Source organism: Moschus berezovskii, chromosome X (assembly GCF_049115385.1).
Source record: "Moschus berezovskii isolate FMDL1 chromosome X, NW_MosBer_1.0, whole genome shotgun sequence".
NCBI lineage: Eukaryota > Metazoa > Chordata > Mammalia > Artiodactyla > Moschidae > Moschus > Moschus berezovskii.
In genome coordinates, this window is record NC_142488.1 from 80,407,201 (window position 1) to 80,422,973 (window position 15,773).

Here is a 15,773-nt window from a genome sequence, read left to right on the forward strand (position 1 = left end):
CCATAGTCCATGGGGTCACAAAGAGTCAGACCCGACTCTTTGTGCCATGCACACACATGGGCATTTTATATAGGACTTTATGTCTTTGAAATAAGCTTTAACAAATATCATTGCATATATATTTTATTATTGTAAATCATCAAAGATGTTTATTTACACATTTCTGGAAAACAAATCTTATTTACCAAAAATTCATATTTATTCACATTGCTAATTATCCAAGAATTGAAATACCTTCTTTACAAAGTTTTAAATTGTTCACTTCATAGTTCTGAAAAATTTCAGTATGAATAGTATAACCCATTTATATAACCTCTTTACAATAGAACTATATCTCAACAATTCATAATTATTTGATTTCTAAATATCCAGATTCCCTGAACACTCTTGAACACTCTATATTAGTAAAATTTTAGTTAACATTTTATACCACTTGTACCATATAGATAGAATACATAAGATCTTAGAACTGTCCAGAAGACGTTCCAAAGAACTGCAATCATATCTAAGGGCATATTACTTCAATGTGAATTCACATTGCCAGAAAGAGGAGACATACAAAATCAGTCATTTCTAATAGCAAGCAATAAGTCTCTTTTCTTTAAATTCTTCCTCAGTTCCATTTTCTTGGAAGTGTCAAATGAACAGAAAGAACCGTGGCAGAAACTGTTGATTTCTATAAATTCAGATACAAATTCCCTGTCTCTGAAAATGAAATCTACGTGAGGGAATAACAATGATTTTTGTGGAAGAAGGCTCTAGGAAGTAGTTAGAAAACAGAAATCAACAGATAGCTCGAATGAAAGAATATATTTTATCAGGTGTTCAGAATCTTTTAAGTCCCAGTTTATGCTTGTTTTCCATATATTTATACCCATGAGCCAATGGAAGTATTTATAATGATAGAATTTCTGGTATAATAGGAATGCCTGTTGATACAAAAATATGCAGTCACACAAACTAATATAATTGCATTTGGTTTCATTCAGTGAGACATTCAAACATTTAGGCAGAACCATTGCATGTTTCCATCCATTATCCCAGTTACCTTAAACTTCCATTTATTTCTCAAGTTTTTCTTCTCCAAAGAATTTGGGCATATTTGCAACTAAAGTACAACTACTTCATTTCTCCTCTGCTTTCATTTTGTCATTCATTTTATGCTGCTAAAGACTGGGGAAAGTTATAAGCAAACGATATCTGTAACGTTTCTACTTTGAGTTGTTCCTGGTGATGTTTAAAAATAGCATATTTTTTAAAAAGTCATGCATATATTTATATATATACAAATACACACATATATAGTAGCTCTACATCATGATTGTATGTATAAATATTATAAATATATATGCCTATTCAGGGAATTCATGCAAGACTGAAATAGGTTAACTTCAAATGACTTAGAGTTTTATTGGCATAAACTTGTGAGGCCTTCTGGAGAAATAATGAAGGGTGTATTATTAAGTATGAAGAATCGATAGCTTCAAAATATCTTCTATTATGAAACTGCAGAAATTTTAAGAAATACAGATTTTAATGCATTTCTCACCTAATAGATAAAAAGAAACTTCAAACAACGGCATCCCCTCCCCCAACCAACAACAAAGAAATAAAGTCTAAATAGAATGAGAACAGGGAATTGCGAGTAGCCATAAAAGCAAATAATAAAATCAACTTCCAAAAATTGCACTGAAATCTATAGATAAAGGCATGAGAAAAATCTCAAATGAAAGAGATGTACTAGAGATCACTACATTTTATAATGGACATTGCAAGTAGCTTAAAATGGCTCCAGGTGATTAGAGTCTCGTGAATTCAGTCACATTTCAGTTCAATTCAGTTCAGTCACTCAGTCGTGACCGACTCTTTGCCACCACATGAATCACAGCAAGACAGGCCTCCCTGTCCATCACCAAATCCCGGGATTTTTCAAACTCATGTCCATCGAGTCTGTGATGCCATCAGGCCATCGCATTCTCTGTCGTCCCCTTCTCATCCTGCCCACAATCCCTCCCAGCTTCAGACTCTTTTCCAGTGAGTCAACTCCGCTCATGAGGTGGCCAAAGTATTGGAGTTTCAGCTTTAGCATCAGTCCTTCCAACGAACACCCAGGATTGATCTCCTCTAGAATGGACTGGTTGGCTCTCCTTGCAGTCCAAAGGACTCTCAAGAGTCTTCTCCAGCACCACAGTTCAAAAGCATCAATTCTTCAGTGATCAGCTTTCTTCACAGTCCAACTCTCACATCCATACATGACCACGGGAAAAACCATAGCCTTGACTAGACGGACCTTGGTTGGCAAAGCAATGTCTCTGCTTTTTAATATACTATCAAGGTTGGTCATAACTTTCCTTCCAAGGAGCAAGCGTCTTTTAATTTCCTGGCTGCAATCAGCATCTGCAGTGATTTTGGAGCCCCCAAAAATAAAGTCTGACATGGTTTCCACTGTTTCCCCATCTATTTCCCATGAAGTGATGGGACCAGATGCCATGATCTTTGTTTTCTGAATGTTGAGCTTCAAGCCAAACTTTTCACTCTCCTCTTTCACTTTCATCAAGAGGCTTTTGAGTTCCTCTTCACTTTCTTCCATAAGGGTGGTGTCATATGCGTATCTGAGGTTATTGATATTTCTCCTGGCGATCTTGATTCCAGCTTGTGCTTCTTCAAGCCCAGTGTTCCTCATGATGTACTCTGCAAATAAGTTAAATAAGCAGGGTGACAATATACAACCTTGACGCTCTCCTTTTCCTATTTGGAACCAGTCTGTTGTTCCATGTCCAGTTCTAACTGTTGCTTCCTGACCTGCATACAGGTTTCTCGAGAGGCAGGTCAGGTGGTCTGGGATTCCCATCTCTTCCAGAATGTTCCACAGTTTATTGTGATCCACACAGTCAAAGGCTTTGGCATAGTCAATGAAACAGAAATAGATGTTTTTCTGGAACTCTCTTGCTTTATCCATGATCCAGCGGATGTTGGCAATTTGATCTCTGGTGCCTCTGCCTTTTCTAAAACCTGCTTGAAGATCTGGAAGTTCACGGTTCACATATTGCTTAAGCCTGGCTTGGAGAATTTTGAGCATGTCTTTACTAGCGTGTAAGATGAGTGCAATTGTGAGGTAGTTTGAACATTCTTTGTATTCCTTTTCTTTGGGATTGGAATGAAGACTGACCTTTTCCAGTCCTGTGGCCATTGCTGAGTTTTGCAAATTTGCTGGCATATTGAGTGCAGCACTTTCACAGCATCATCTTTTAAGATTTGAAAGAGCTCAATTGGAATTCCATCACCTCCACTAGCTTTGTTCGTATTGGTGCTCTCTAAGACCCACTTGACTTCACATTCCAAGATGTCTGGTTCCAGGTGAGTGATCACGCCATCATGATTAACTTCTTCATGAAGATCTTTTTTGTACAGTTCTTCTGTGTATTCTTGCCACCTCTTCTTAATATATTCTGCTTCTGTTAGGTCCATACCATTTCTGTCCTTTATCGAGCCCATCTTTGCATGAAATGTTACCTTGATATCTCTAATTTTCTTGAAAAGATCTCTTGCTTTTCCTATTCTGTTCTTTTCTTCTATTTCTTTGCATTGATCGCTGAGGAAGGCTTTCTTATCTCTCCTTGCTCTTCTTTGGAACTCTGCATTCAGATGCTTATATCTTTCATTTTCTCCTTTGCTTTTCACGTCTGTTCTTTTCACAGCTATTTGTAAGGCCTCCTCAGACAGCCATTTTGCTTTTTTGCATTTCTTTTCCATGGGGATGGTCTTAGTCCCTGTCTCTTGTACAATGTTACGAACCTCCGTCCATAGTTCATCAGGCACTCTATCAGATCTTGACCCTTAAAACTATTTCTTACTTCCACTCTATAATCATAAGGGATTTGATTTAGGACATATCCGTATGGTCTAGTTGTTTTCCCTACTTTCTTCAATTTAAGTCTGAATATGGCAATAAGAAGTTCATGATCTGAGCCACAGTCAGCTCTTTGTCTTGTTTTTGCTAACTGTATACAGCTTCTCTATTTTGGCTGCAAAGAATATAATCAATCTGATTTCGATGTTGACCATCTGGTAATGTCCATGTGTAAAGTCTTCTCTTATATTGTTGGAAGAGGGTTTTTGCTATGACCCATGCGTTCTCTTGGCAAAACTCTATTAGCCTTTGCCCTGCTTCATTCTGTGCCCCAAGGCCAAATTTTCCTGTCACTCCAGTTGTTTCTTGACTTCCTACTTTTGCATTCCAGTCCCGTATATTGAAAAGGACATCGTTTTTGGGTGTTAGTTCTAAAAGGTCTTGTAGGTCTTCATAGAACCGTTCAACTTCAGCTTCTTCAGCATTACTGGTTGGGGCATAGACTTGGATTACTCTAATATTGAATGGTTTGCCTTGGAAACGAACAGAAATCATTCTGTCGTTTTTAGATTGCATCCAAGTACCGCATTTCAGACTGTTTTTTTTTTTGACCATGATGGTTCCTCCATTTCCTCTAAGGGATTCCTGCCCACAGTAGTAGATATAATGGTCATCTGAGTTAAATTCCCCCACGCCAGTCCATTTTAGTTCACTGATTCCTAGAATGTTGACGTTCAGTTTTGACATCACCTGTTTGGTCACTTCCAATTTGCCTTGATTTATGGACCTAACATTCCAGGTTCCTATGCAATATTTCTCTTTACAGCATCGGACCTTGCTTCTAACACCAGTCACATCCACCACTGGGTATTTGTTTTGCTTTGGCTCCATCCCTTCATTCTTTCTGGAGTTATTTTTCCACTGATCTCCAGTAGCATACTGGGCACCTACCGACCTGGGGAATTCCTCATTCAGTATCCTATCATTTTGCCTTTTGATATTGTTCATGGGTTTCTCAAGGCAAGTATACTGAAGTGGTTTAGTCTTTCATATTCTGTTGTTTTCCTCTATTTATTTGCATTGATTGCTGAAGAAGGTTTTCTTATCTCTCCTTGCTATTCTTTGTAACTCTGCATTCAGATGCTTATATCTTTCCTTTTCTCCCTTGCTTTTTGCTTCTCTTCTCTTCTTTTCACAGCTATTTTTAAGGCCTCCCCAGACAGCCATTTTGCCTCAGCCTTGTTTATGGTCCAACTCTCACATCCATACATGACTACTGGAAAAACCATAGCTTTGACTAGACAGACCTTTGTTGGAAAAGTAATGTTTCTGATTTTTAATCTCTGAAAGAGATGGGAATCCCATACCACCTGACCTGGCTCTTGAGAAACCTGTATGCAGGTCAGGAAGCAACAATCAGAACTGTACATGGAACAACAGACCGGTTCCAAATAGGGAAAGGTGTATGTCAAGGCTGTATATTGTTATTCTGCCTATTCAACTTATATGCAGAGTACATCATGAGAAACGCTGGGCTGGATGAAGCACAAGCTGATATCAAGATTGCCAGGAGAAATATCAGTAATCTCACATAAGCAGATGCCACCACCCTATGGCAGCAAGCAAAGAAGAACTAAAGCTCCTCTTGATGAAAGTGAAAACGGAGAGTGAAAATGTTGGCTTAAAATTCAACATTCAGAAAACTAAGATTATGGCATCCGGTCCCATCACTTCATGGCAAAAAGATGGGGAAACAATTGGAAAAAATGACAAATTTTATTTTAGAGTGCTCCAGAATCACTGCAGATTGTGATTGCAGCCATGAATTTAAAACATGCTTACTCCTTGGAAGAAAAGCTGTGACCAACTTAGACAGCATATTCAAAAGCAGAGACATTACTTTGCCAACAAATTCTGTCTATTCAAAGCTATGATTTTTCTAGTAGTCATGTGTATATGTGAGAGAACACTGTGAAAGAAAACTGAGCACTGAAGATTTGATGCTTTTGAACTGTGGTGTTGGAGAAGACACTTGAGTCCCTTGGATTGCAAGGAGATCCAAGCAGTCCATACTAAAGAAAATCAGTCTTGAATATTCATAGGAAGGACTGATGCTGAAGCTGAAACTCCAATATTTCGACCAACTGATGAGAAGAATTGACTTATTGGAAAAACCCTGATTCTAGGAATGATTGAAGGCAGGAGGAGAATGGGACTACAAAGGATGAGATGTTCGGATGGCATCACCGACTCAATGTACATGTGTAAATCGACTGTGACTCTGGGAGTTGATGATGGGCAGGGAGGCCTGGCATGTTGCAGTCCATGTGGTAACAATGAGTTAGATACGACTGAACGACTGAACTGACTGAAAAGTCAGTGGGTTCTTCTACTTCTTTTATTATTAGAATGTTAAAAGGTAATATGTCCCAGGAAACAATGAGAAAAATCCAGATAAGTTACAAAGTTAAGGTTTTATTTTTTCAACCTAACAGATTGCTAAGGAAATAAAGAAACCTAAATAAATTCGAAGAAGTTGAAGAATCTGCATATATCGAGAGGTGTACCATGTTCATAGATAGGAAAATGTAATCTTTTTAATAATAGTTCTCTGTATATTGAGTGATATATCTGATGCAATTCCAATCAAAGTCTCAGAAAATAAGTTTTAATTAGCAAGATGAATGAAAAATTTATATGTAAATTCAGAATAGAATAAGAACTAAACCAATTTTGAGAAAAAAAACACAAAGTTGGAAGGTTTAGAATAAGCAGTTTTAAGACACACTGTAAATCTGTGGTAATCACAAATATGTAATATTGACTTAAGGATGGACATATATTTCAATAAAACAAAATCAAAAATCCTAAAATAAGTCCATTTTCAAAAAATTAATGTATTTTATTTTCAGTTTAGGCTTAAGTGAAAACTGATAAGGAAGTCGAGAGTACCCATTTAGTTCCTAAACCACCCCATCATAAATGGTTTCCTGTATTATTTATATGTTGTATTACATTAATACACTTGTTACAATTGATGTACTAAAATTGATACAGTATTGTTGAGTACAGTTTCTCCATTAGAGTTCACTCTATATTGTATATATGAGTTTTGACAAATGTATAATATGCTATTTTTAAATGTAGCTCATTATGTTTTGGGTAAGGTGAGGTTGATAGATCAGGAGGGAACTTTCACTGAAAAGACAGTTTGTTACTCATAGCTCTCAAGCAGAGGAGCCACATAGTGAAGGACCAGGGTCAGGCAGAAGGGAAAAGGAATAGGGAAAAGTGCGGACAATAGCCTTCTTCATGCTTCCCCTCTGCCACAATTCAAAGCGCCAGTACCTCCCAGAGGCGATCTCCTACATATATTTGGTACCCTGATTTTTACATATGGTGACCTGGTTTTTGTGGCTACCACCCAAGGGGTGCCTTTTGATCACCTGGTTCTAGAGGCCAAGAAGGGCTTTTGTTTCTGGGTTCAATGAAACTATAACAATAGGAAATACAGTTCTTGGCAGACTATCACTCCGAGGATACTGCAGGTAGCAGACATAAACACAACTCCAGTCTTTTAGAAAATAAGCTTATTTGATTTTCACAGAACTCTGGCCCGAGATATAAGCTTCTGGCTTGGCAAACTTACACAGGCTTAGAGAAGTGCTCTCAGGGATTGGAGTCTAATGGACACAATTTTTGTGTTTTTCTTCTGCCTCATTCCAGTTCTATGGTATCATCCAAAAATGAAGCTTTGGTGCCCTAACTTTTTTGTTGCTACCAGGGGACATTTCTGCATTACCTGAATCTGGTAGTAAGTGGGGCTTATGCTTACAGCTCCCACAGCACTGTAACAAAAGGAGAAAGAGTTCTTAAACAGCTAAACAGGGCACAGAAAGACACAGCAGATATAGGAGTTCAGTATTTCTGTAAAAGAGGCCTACTAGTCTATCTTCATGGCTACAGCCTGAAATACAGGCTTTTAAATACATATACATACAAAGAGTGACTATAAACCTTTTCTGAGATTTTGGAGAATGGGCATTCTTTTACACTCCCATCTGCCATGCTTCAGAGCACCAGATTTCTCAAGGAGAATCTGATACATGTCTGGTGTGCCAGTTGGGTGCCTTACTTTTTGAAATTCCTGTTTAGGGGATATTGCCTTGATCTCATCGCTATGATGAACTGAGCTGAAAATACACTAGAAGGGTTCAGTAGCTGACTAGATAAAGCAGAAGAAAGGATTAGTGGACTATGAGACAGGACAGAGGAATTCACAGTTAGCAGACCAGTAAAATCAGAAAAAGAAAGAAGAGAAGTGAAGATAGCTTAAGGGAGTTATATACAACATCAACCAGCCACATTATAGGTGTCTTATAAGAAGAAAAGAGAAATAAAGGAGCAGAAAACGTGTTTGAAAAAAATAATGGCTGAAAACTTTCCTAATCTAGAGGAAGAAACAGAAATACATATCCAGGAAGTCCTAAAAAAAAATAAACTCCAAAGACTCACACAAAGACACATTATAATTAAAGTATCAAAAGTTAAAGAGAAGGAAAGAATTTTAAAAACAGCAAAAGTAAAACGACTTGTTATGCAAAGGGGAACCTTCTTAAGAAAATGAGCAGATTTTTCAGGAGAAAATTTGCAGGTCAGAAAGTGATAGCACAATATAGTCAAAGTGCAGCAAGAAAATAATTTCCAATCAAGAATATTCTACATAGCAAAGTTATTATTTAGAATTGAAGGTTATATAAAGAGTTTTCCAAACAAGCAAAAGCTAAAGGAATTAATTCATTACCACTAAACTGGCTTGCATGGTATGTTAAACGAATTTCTTTAATTTGGAAAAAGGCAATAATTAGTAACAAGAAAACATGAAAATGTAAACCTCACTGGTAAAGGTAAATATATGGTAAAAGTACTTGATTAATCACTTAAAAATCTAGTATGAAACTTATTTTTACTACTGAGTCAGTGGTATACTCTTACCACTTTTATTTAACATAAAACTTGAAGTCTTAGCCAGAGCAACTAGGCAAGGAAAAGAGAGAAAATGCATTCATATTGGACAAGAAGAATTAAAACTGTCACTACTTGGAGATGTCATGATATTATATAGAGAGAACCTTAAAAATGCCAACAAAAAATTATTCAGTTCAGTTCAGTCGCTCAGTCGTGTCTGACTCTCCGCGACTCCATGAATTACAGCACGCCAGGCCTCCCTGTTCATCACCAACTCCCGGAGTACACTCAAACTCATGTCCACAGAGTCGGCGATGCCATCCAGCCATCTCATTCTCCGTTGTCCCCTTCTCCTCCTGCCCCCAAACTTTCCCAGCATCAGAGTCTTTTCCAGTGAGTCAACTCGTCACATGAGGTGGCCAAAGTATTGGAGTTTCAGCTTTAGCATCAGTCCCTCCAATGAACATCCAGGATTGATCTCCTTTAGAATGGACTGGTTGGATCTCCTTGCAGTATAAGGGACTCTCAAGAGTCTTCTCCAACACCACAGTTCAAAACTATTAAAAGAACTCAGTACCGTTATAAGATACAAGATCAGTATAAGTAAATCAACTGTGATTCTGTATACTAAATGCAAATTCTGAGAAAAGAAAATTAAGAATGCAATTTCGTTTAAGATGACATCAAAAGCAATAAAATACCAAGGCATAAATTCAACTAAGGAGGTGAAAAACCTATATACTCAAATTATATGTCATTGATGAAAGCAATTAAAGAAGAGACAAGTAAATGAAATGATAATCTATGCTCAGGAATTGGAAGAATAAATATTATTAAAATTTCCATAATATCCAAAGTAATCTGCAGATTCAGAGAAATCTCTATCAAAATTTTAATGGCATTTTTCACAGAAATAGGAAAAAATCCTAAAATTTGTATAAAATCATAAAAGAACTTGTATGTAGGAAACTACAAGACTATGATGAAATAAATCAAAGATGACACAAACAGATGGAGAGATATAACATGTTCTTGGATTGGAAGAATCAATATTGTGAAATTGATTATACTGTCCAAAGTAACATATAGATTCAATGTGATCCTTATCAAACTACCAATGGCAGTTTTCATAGAACTATATCAAAATATTTCACAATTTGTATGGAAATAAAAATGACCCTGAATAGCTAAAGCAATCTTGGAAAAGAAAAATGAAGTTGAAAAGATCAACCTCCTGACTTCAGACTATACTACAGAGCTACAGTCATCAAGACAGTATGGGACTGGTACAAAAACAGACATATAAACCCATGGAATAAGACAGAAAGCCCAGAGATAAACCTATGCACATATGGTCACCTTATTTTTGACAAAGAGAACAAGAATATACAATGGAGAAAAGACAGCCACTTCAATAAGTGGTGCTTGGAAAATTGAACAGTGATATGTAAAAGAATTAATTTAGAACACTTCCTAACACCATACACAAAGATAAAGTCAAAATGGATTAATTATTTAAATGTAAGGGCAGGGGAGAAGGAACAAGATGGTGGAGGAATAGGACGGCGAGACCACTCTCTCCTCCACAAATTCATCAAAAGAACATTTGAAAGCGGAGTAAAGTCCACAAAACAACTTCAGAACGCTGGCAGAGGACGTCAGGCACCCAGAAAAGCAGCCCATTGTCTTCGAAAGGAGGTAGGAAAAAACATAAAAGATAAAAAGAGAGACAAAAGAAGTAAGGACAGAACTCCGTCGTGGGAAGGGAGGCTTTAAAAAGAGAGAACTTTCCAAACACCAGGAAACACTCTCACTGGCGAATCTGTGGCGAGCCTTGGAAGCTCAGAGGGACACATAACCCTCTTTTTTTTTCAAGATTTTTTAAAAACCCACAGATTACCCGCCAAACGGTAACTCCCAGCGGAGAAGCAGCGCAGATGCCTGCATACGCCATTAGCAAGCTGGGGCTGGGCGGGGAGGAGCCGGCTGAACTGCTTAGAGAGAGGACTGGGCTTGAATGCCGCGAGAACAATTTGAGAGAACTGGGGAGAGCAAAGCAGACTGTGGGTTAGTTTCCCCACGAAAAGGTGGAAAGCTCTAACCTATGACTCGGCCAGCCCCGCTCACAGAATAAAGGACTGAGCAGAGTGAGCCGGCTGCGGCTGGCCCATCCCCGATCCCCCGCCGAGACAGGCAGGGAGCGCAGCCAGAGCCGGAGCGGGCAACCGCGGCCCCAGAAAGGCATCTGATACAAACTTCAACAGGCTTGTTGCTATTCAGGACTTCTTGGGCTCGGGCCGGTCGATATCCCCCTGAGAAGGTGCGCCGGTTGTACACCCAGAAAACTGAGTGCTGAGGACTGGGGAGGCGATAAGTCGCAGAGACCACGCTCACCAAACACCTGGTCCCCTGAGCTGCTCGGACCGGGGAAGGCACAAAACGCAGGCCCAACCAAGTCTGCGCCTTTGTGGAGTACCTGAGAACCTGAATGTGAGCCGCTCAGACCTGGGAAGTGCATACAACCCGGCGCCGGCCTCAGACAGCTCCCAGCAGAGCAACCTAGAGCCTGTGCAGTATAGGTTGGGACAGCATATGTGCTGTGAGCGGGGGCAAACCCAGTGTGGCTGAGACGCTGCGAGCACTCCCCACAGACGCCAGAGATATTCGACTGCAGCGTTCCTCCCTTCCCAGAACAGGACTGAACAACTGAGCCTTAAAAAGTGTCCACCCAACCCTAGTATCAGGGTGGAAATTAGACACTGAAGAGACCAGCAAACAGAAGCTAAAACAGAGGGAACCACCTTGGAAATGACAGATAGAGACGTCTAGAGGCTACTCCAAGAATAAGACCAAAAACCAGAGGCAAGAGGCTTAAGGCCGAATCCTGAGAACACCAGAGAACTCCTGACTCCAGGGAACATTAATCGATAGGAGCTCATCAAACGTCTCCATACCTACACTAAAACCAAGCACCACCCAAGGGTCAACAAGTTCCAGAGCAAGACATACCACACAAATTCTCCAGTAACACAGGAAACAAGCCCTGAGCTTCAATATACAGGCTGACCAAAGTCACTCCAAACCCACTGACATCTCATAACTCATTACTGGACACTTCATTGCACTCCAGAGAGAACAAATGCAGCTGCACCCACCAGAACACCGACACAAGCTTCCATAACCAGGGAACCTTGACAAGTCACCTGTCCAACCCCACACACAGAGAGGAAACTACATAATAAAGAGATCTCCACAAACGGCCAGAAGAGGGAAAGGCCACCCCAAGCAAAGCATTATAAGCAAGATGAAGAGGCAGAGAAATACCCAGCAAGTAAAGGAACAAGATAAATGCCCACCAACACAAACAAAAGAGGAAGATATAGGGAATCTACCTGATAAAGAATTTCGAATTTTGGTGGTGAAAATGATTCAAAATCTTGAAAGCAAAATGGAGTTACAGATAAATAACTTGGAGAAAAGGATTGAGAAGATGCAAGAAAGGTTTAAGAAGGACTTAGAGGAAATAAAAAAGAATCAGTATACAATGAATAATGCAATAGATGAGATCAGAAACACTCTGGAGGGAACAAACAGTAGAATAACAGAGGCAGAAGACAGGATAAGCGAGCTAGAAGATAGAATTGTAGAAATAAATGAAGCAGAGAGGAAAAAAGAAAAACAAATTAAAAGAAATGAGAACAACATTAGAGACCTCTGGGACAATGTTAAACGCTCCAACATTCGAATCATAGGAGTCCCAGAAGAAGAAGACAAAAAGAAAGACCATGAAAGAATACTTGAGGAGATAATAGTTGAAAACTTCCCTAAATTAGGGAAAGAAATAATCACCCAAGTCCAAGAAACCCAGAGAGTCCCTAACAGGATAAACCCAAGGCGAAATACTCCTAGACACATATTAATCAAATTAACAAAGATCAAACACAAAGAACAAATATTAAAGCAGCAAGGGAAAAACAGCAAATAACACACAAGGGGATTCCCATAAGGATAGTAGCCGATCTTTCAACAGAAACTCTTCAGGCCAGGAGGGAATGGCAAGACATACTTAAAGTGATCAAAGAAAATAACCTACAGCCCAGACTACTGTACCCAGCAAGGATCTCATTCAAATATGAAGGAGAAATCAAAAGCTTTACAGACAAGCAAAAGCTGAGAGAATTCAGCATCACCAAACCAGCTCTCCAACAAATGCTAAAGGACCTTCTCTAGACAGGAAACACAGAAAGGGTCTATCAACTCGAACCCAAGGCAATAAAGAAAATGGCTACGGGATCGTACTTATCAATAATTACCTTAAACGTAAATGGGTTGAATGCCCCAACCAAAAGACAAAGGCTGGCTGAATGGATACAAAAACAAGAACCCCATATATGTTGTCTGCAAGAGACCCACCTCAAAACAAGGGACACATACAGACTGAAAGTGAAGGGCTGGAAAAAGTTATTCCATGCAAATAGAGAACAAAAGAAAGCAGGATTAGCAATACTCATATCAGATAAAATAGACTTTCAAACAAAGGCTGTGAAAAGAGTAAAAGAAGGAAACTACATAATGATCAAAGGATCAATCCAAGATGAAGATATAACAATTAAAATATTTATACACCCAACATAGGAGCACCGCAATATGTAAGACAATTACTAACAAGTGTGAAAGGGGAAATTAATAATAATGCAATTATAGTGGGAGATTTTAATACCCCACTTACATCTATGGATAGATCAACTAAACAGAAAATTAACAAGGAAACACAAACTTTAAATGATACAATAGACCAGTTAGACCTAATAGATATCTATAGGACATTTCACCCCAAAACAATGAATTTCAACTTTTTCTCAAGTGCACACGGAACCTTTTCCAGGATAGATCACATCCTGGGCCATAAATCTAGCCTTGGTAAATTCAAAAAAGTTGAAATCATTCCATGCATCTTTTCTGACCACAATGCAGTAAGATTAGATCTCAATTACGGGAGAAAAACAATAAAAAATGCCAACATATGGAGGCTGAACAACACACTGCTGAATAATGAACAAATCATAGAAGAAATCAAAAGAGAAATCAATATATGCATAGAAATGAATGAAAATGAAAACACAACAACCCCAAACCTCTGGGACACTGTAAAAGCAGTGCTAAGGGGGAAGTTCATAGCAATACAGGCACACATCAAGAAACAAGAAAAAAGTCAACTAAATAACCTAACTCTACATCTAAAGCAACTAGAAAAGGAAGAAATGAAGAAACCCAGGGTCAGTAGAAGGAAAGAAATCGTAAAAATTAGGGGAGAGATAAATGCAAAAGAAACAAAAGAGAGCATAGCAAAAAAAAAAAAAGCCAAAAGCTGGTTCTTTGAGAAGGTAAATAAAATTGACAAACCACTAGCCAGACTTATCAAGAAACAAAGGGAGAAGAACCAAATCAATAAAATTAGAAATAAAAATGGAGAGATCACAACTGACAACACAGAAATACAAAGGATTATTAGAGAATACTATCAGCAATTATATGGCAATAAAATGAATAACCTGGAAGAAATGGACAAATTCCTAGAAAAGTACAACTCTCCAAAACTGAACCAGGAAGAAATAGAAAATCTGAACAAACCCATCACAAGCACGGAATTTGAAACTGTAATCAAAAATCTCCCAGCAAACAAAAGCCCAGGTCCAGATGGCTTCACAGCCGAATTCTACCAAAAATTTAGAGAAGAGCTAACACATATTCTACTCAAACTCTTCCAGAAAATTGCTGAGGAAGGGAAATTTCCAAACTCATTCTATGAGGCCACCATCACCCTAATCCCAAAACCTGGTAAAGACCCTACAAAAAAAGAAAACTACAGGCCAATATCACTGATGAACATAGATGCAAAAATCCTTAACAAAATTCTAGCAATCAGAATCCAACAACATATTAAGAAGATCATACATCATGACGAAGTGGGCTTTATCCCAGGAATGCAAGGATTCTTCAATATCCGCAAATCAAACAACGTAATACACCACATTAACAAACTGAAAAATAAAAATCATATGATTATCTCAATAGATGCAGAGAAAGCCTTCGACAAAATTCAACATCCATTTTTGATAAAAACCCTCCAGAAGGTGGGAATAGAAGGGACATACCTCAACATAATAAAAGCTATATATGACAAACCCACAGCAAACATTATCCTCGATGGTGAAAAACTGAAAGCATTTCCCCTAAAGTCAGGAACAAGACAAGGATGCCCACTCTCACCACTACTATTCAACATAGTTCTGGAAGTTTTGGCCACAGCAATCAGAGCAGAAAAAGACATAAAAGGAATACAAATTGGAAAAGAAGAAGTAAAACTTTCACTATTCGCTGATGACATGATCCTCTACACAGAAAACCCTAGAGACTCTACCAGAAAACTACTAGAGCTGATCAATGATTACAGTAACGTTGAAGGATATAAAATCAACACACAGAAATCCCTTGCATTCCTATACACTAATAATGAGAAAATAGAAAGAGAAATTAAGGAAACTATTCCATTCACTGTTACAACGAAAAGAATTAAATACTTAGGAATATATCTACCTAAGGAAACAAAAGACTTGTACATAGAAAACTATAAAACATTACTGAAAGCAATCAAAGAGGACACTAATAGATGGAGAAATATACCATGTTCATGGATTGGAAGAATAAATATTGTAAAAATGAGTATACTACCCAAAGTAATTTATACATTCAATGCAATCCCTATCAAGCTACCAACGATATTTTTCACAGAACTAGAACAAATAATCTCACAATTTATATGGAAATACAAAAAACCTCGAATAGCCAAAGCAATCTTGAGGAAGAAAAATGGAACTGGGGAAATTAACCTGCCAGACTTCAGGCTCTACTACAAAGCCATAGTCATCAAGGCAGTATGGTACTGGCATAAAGA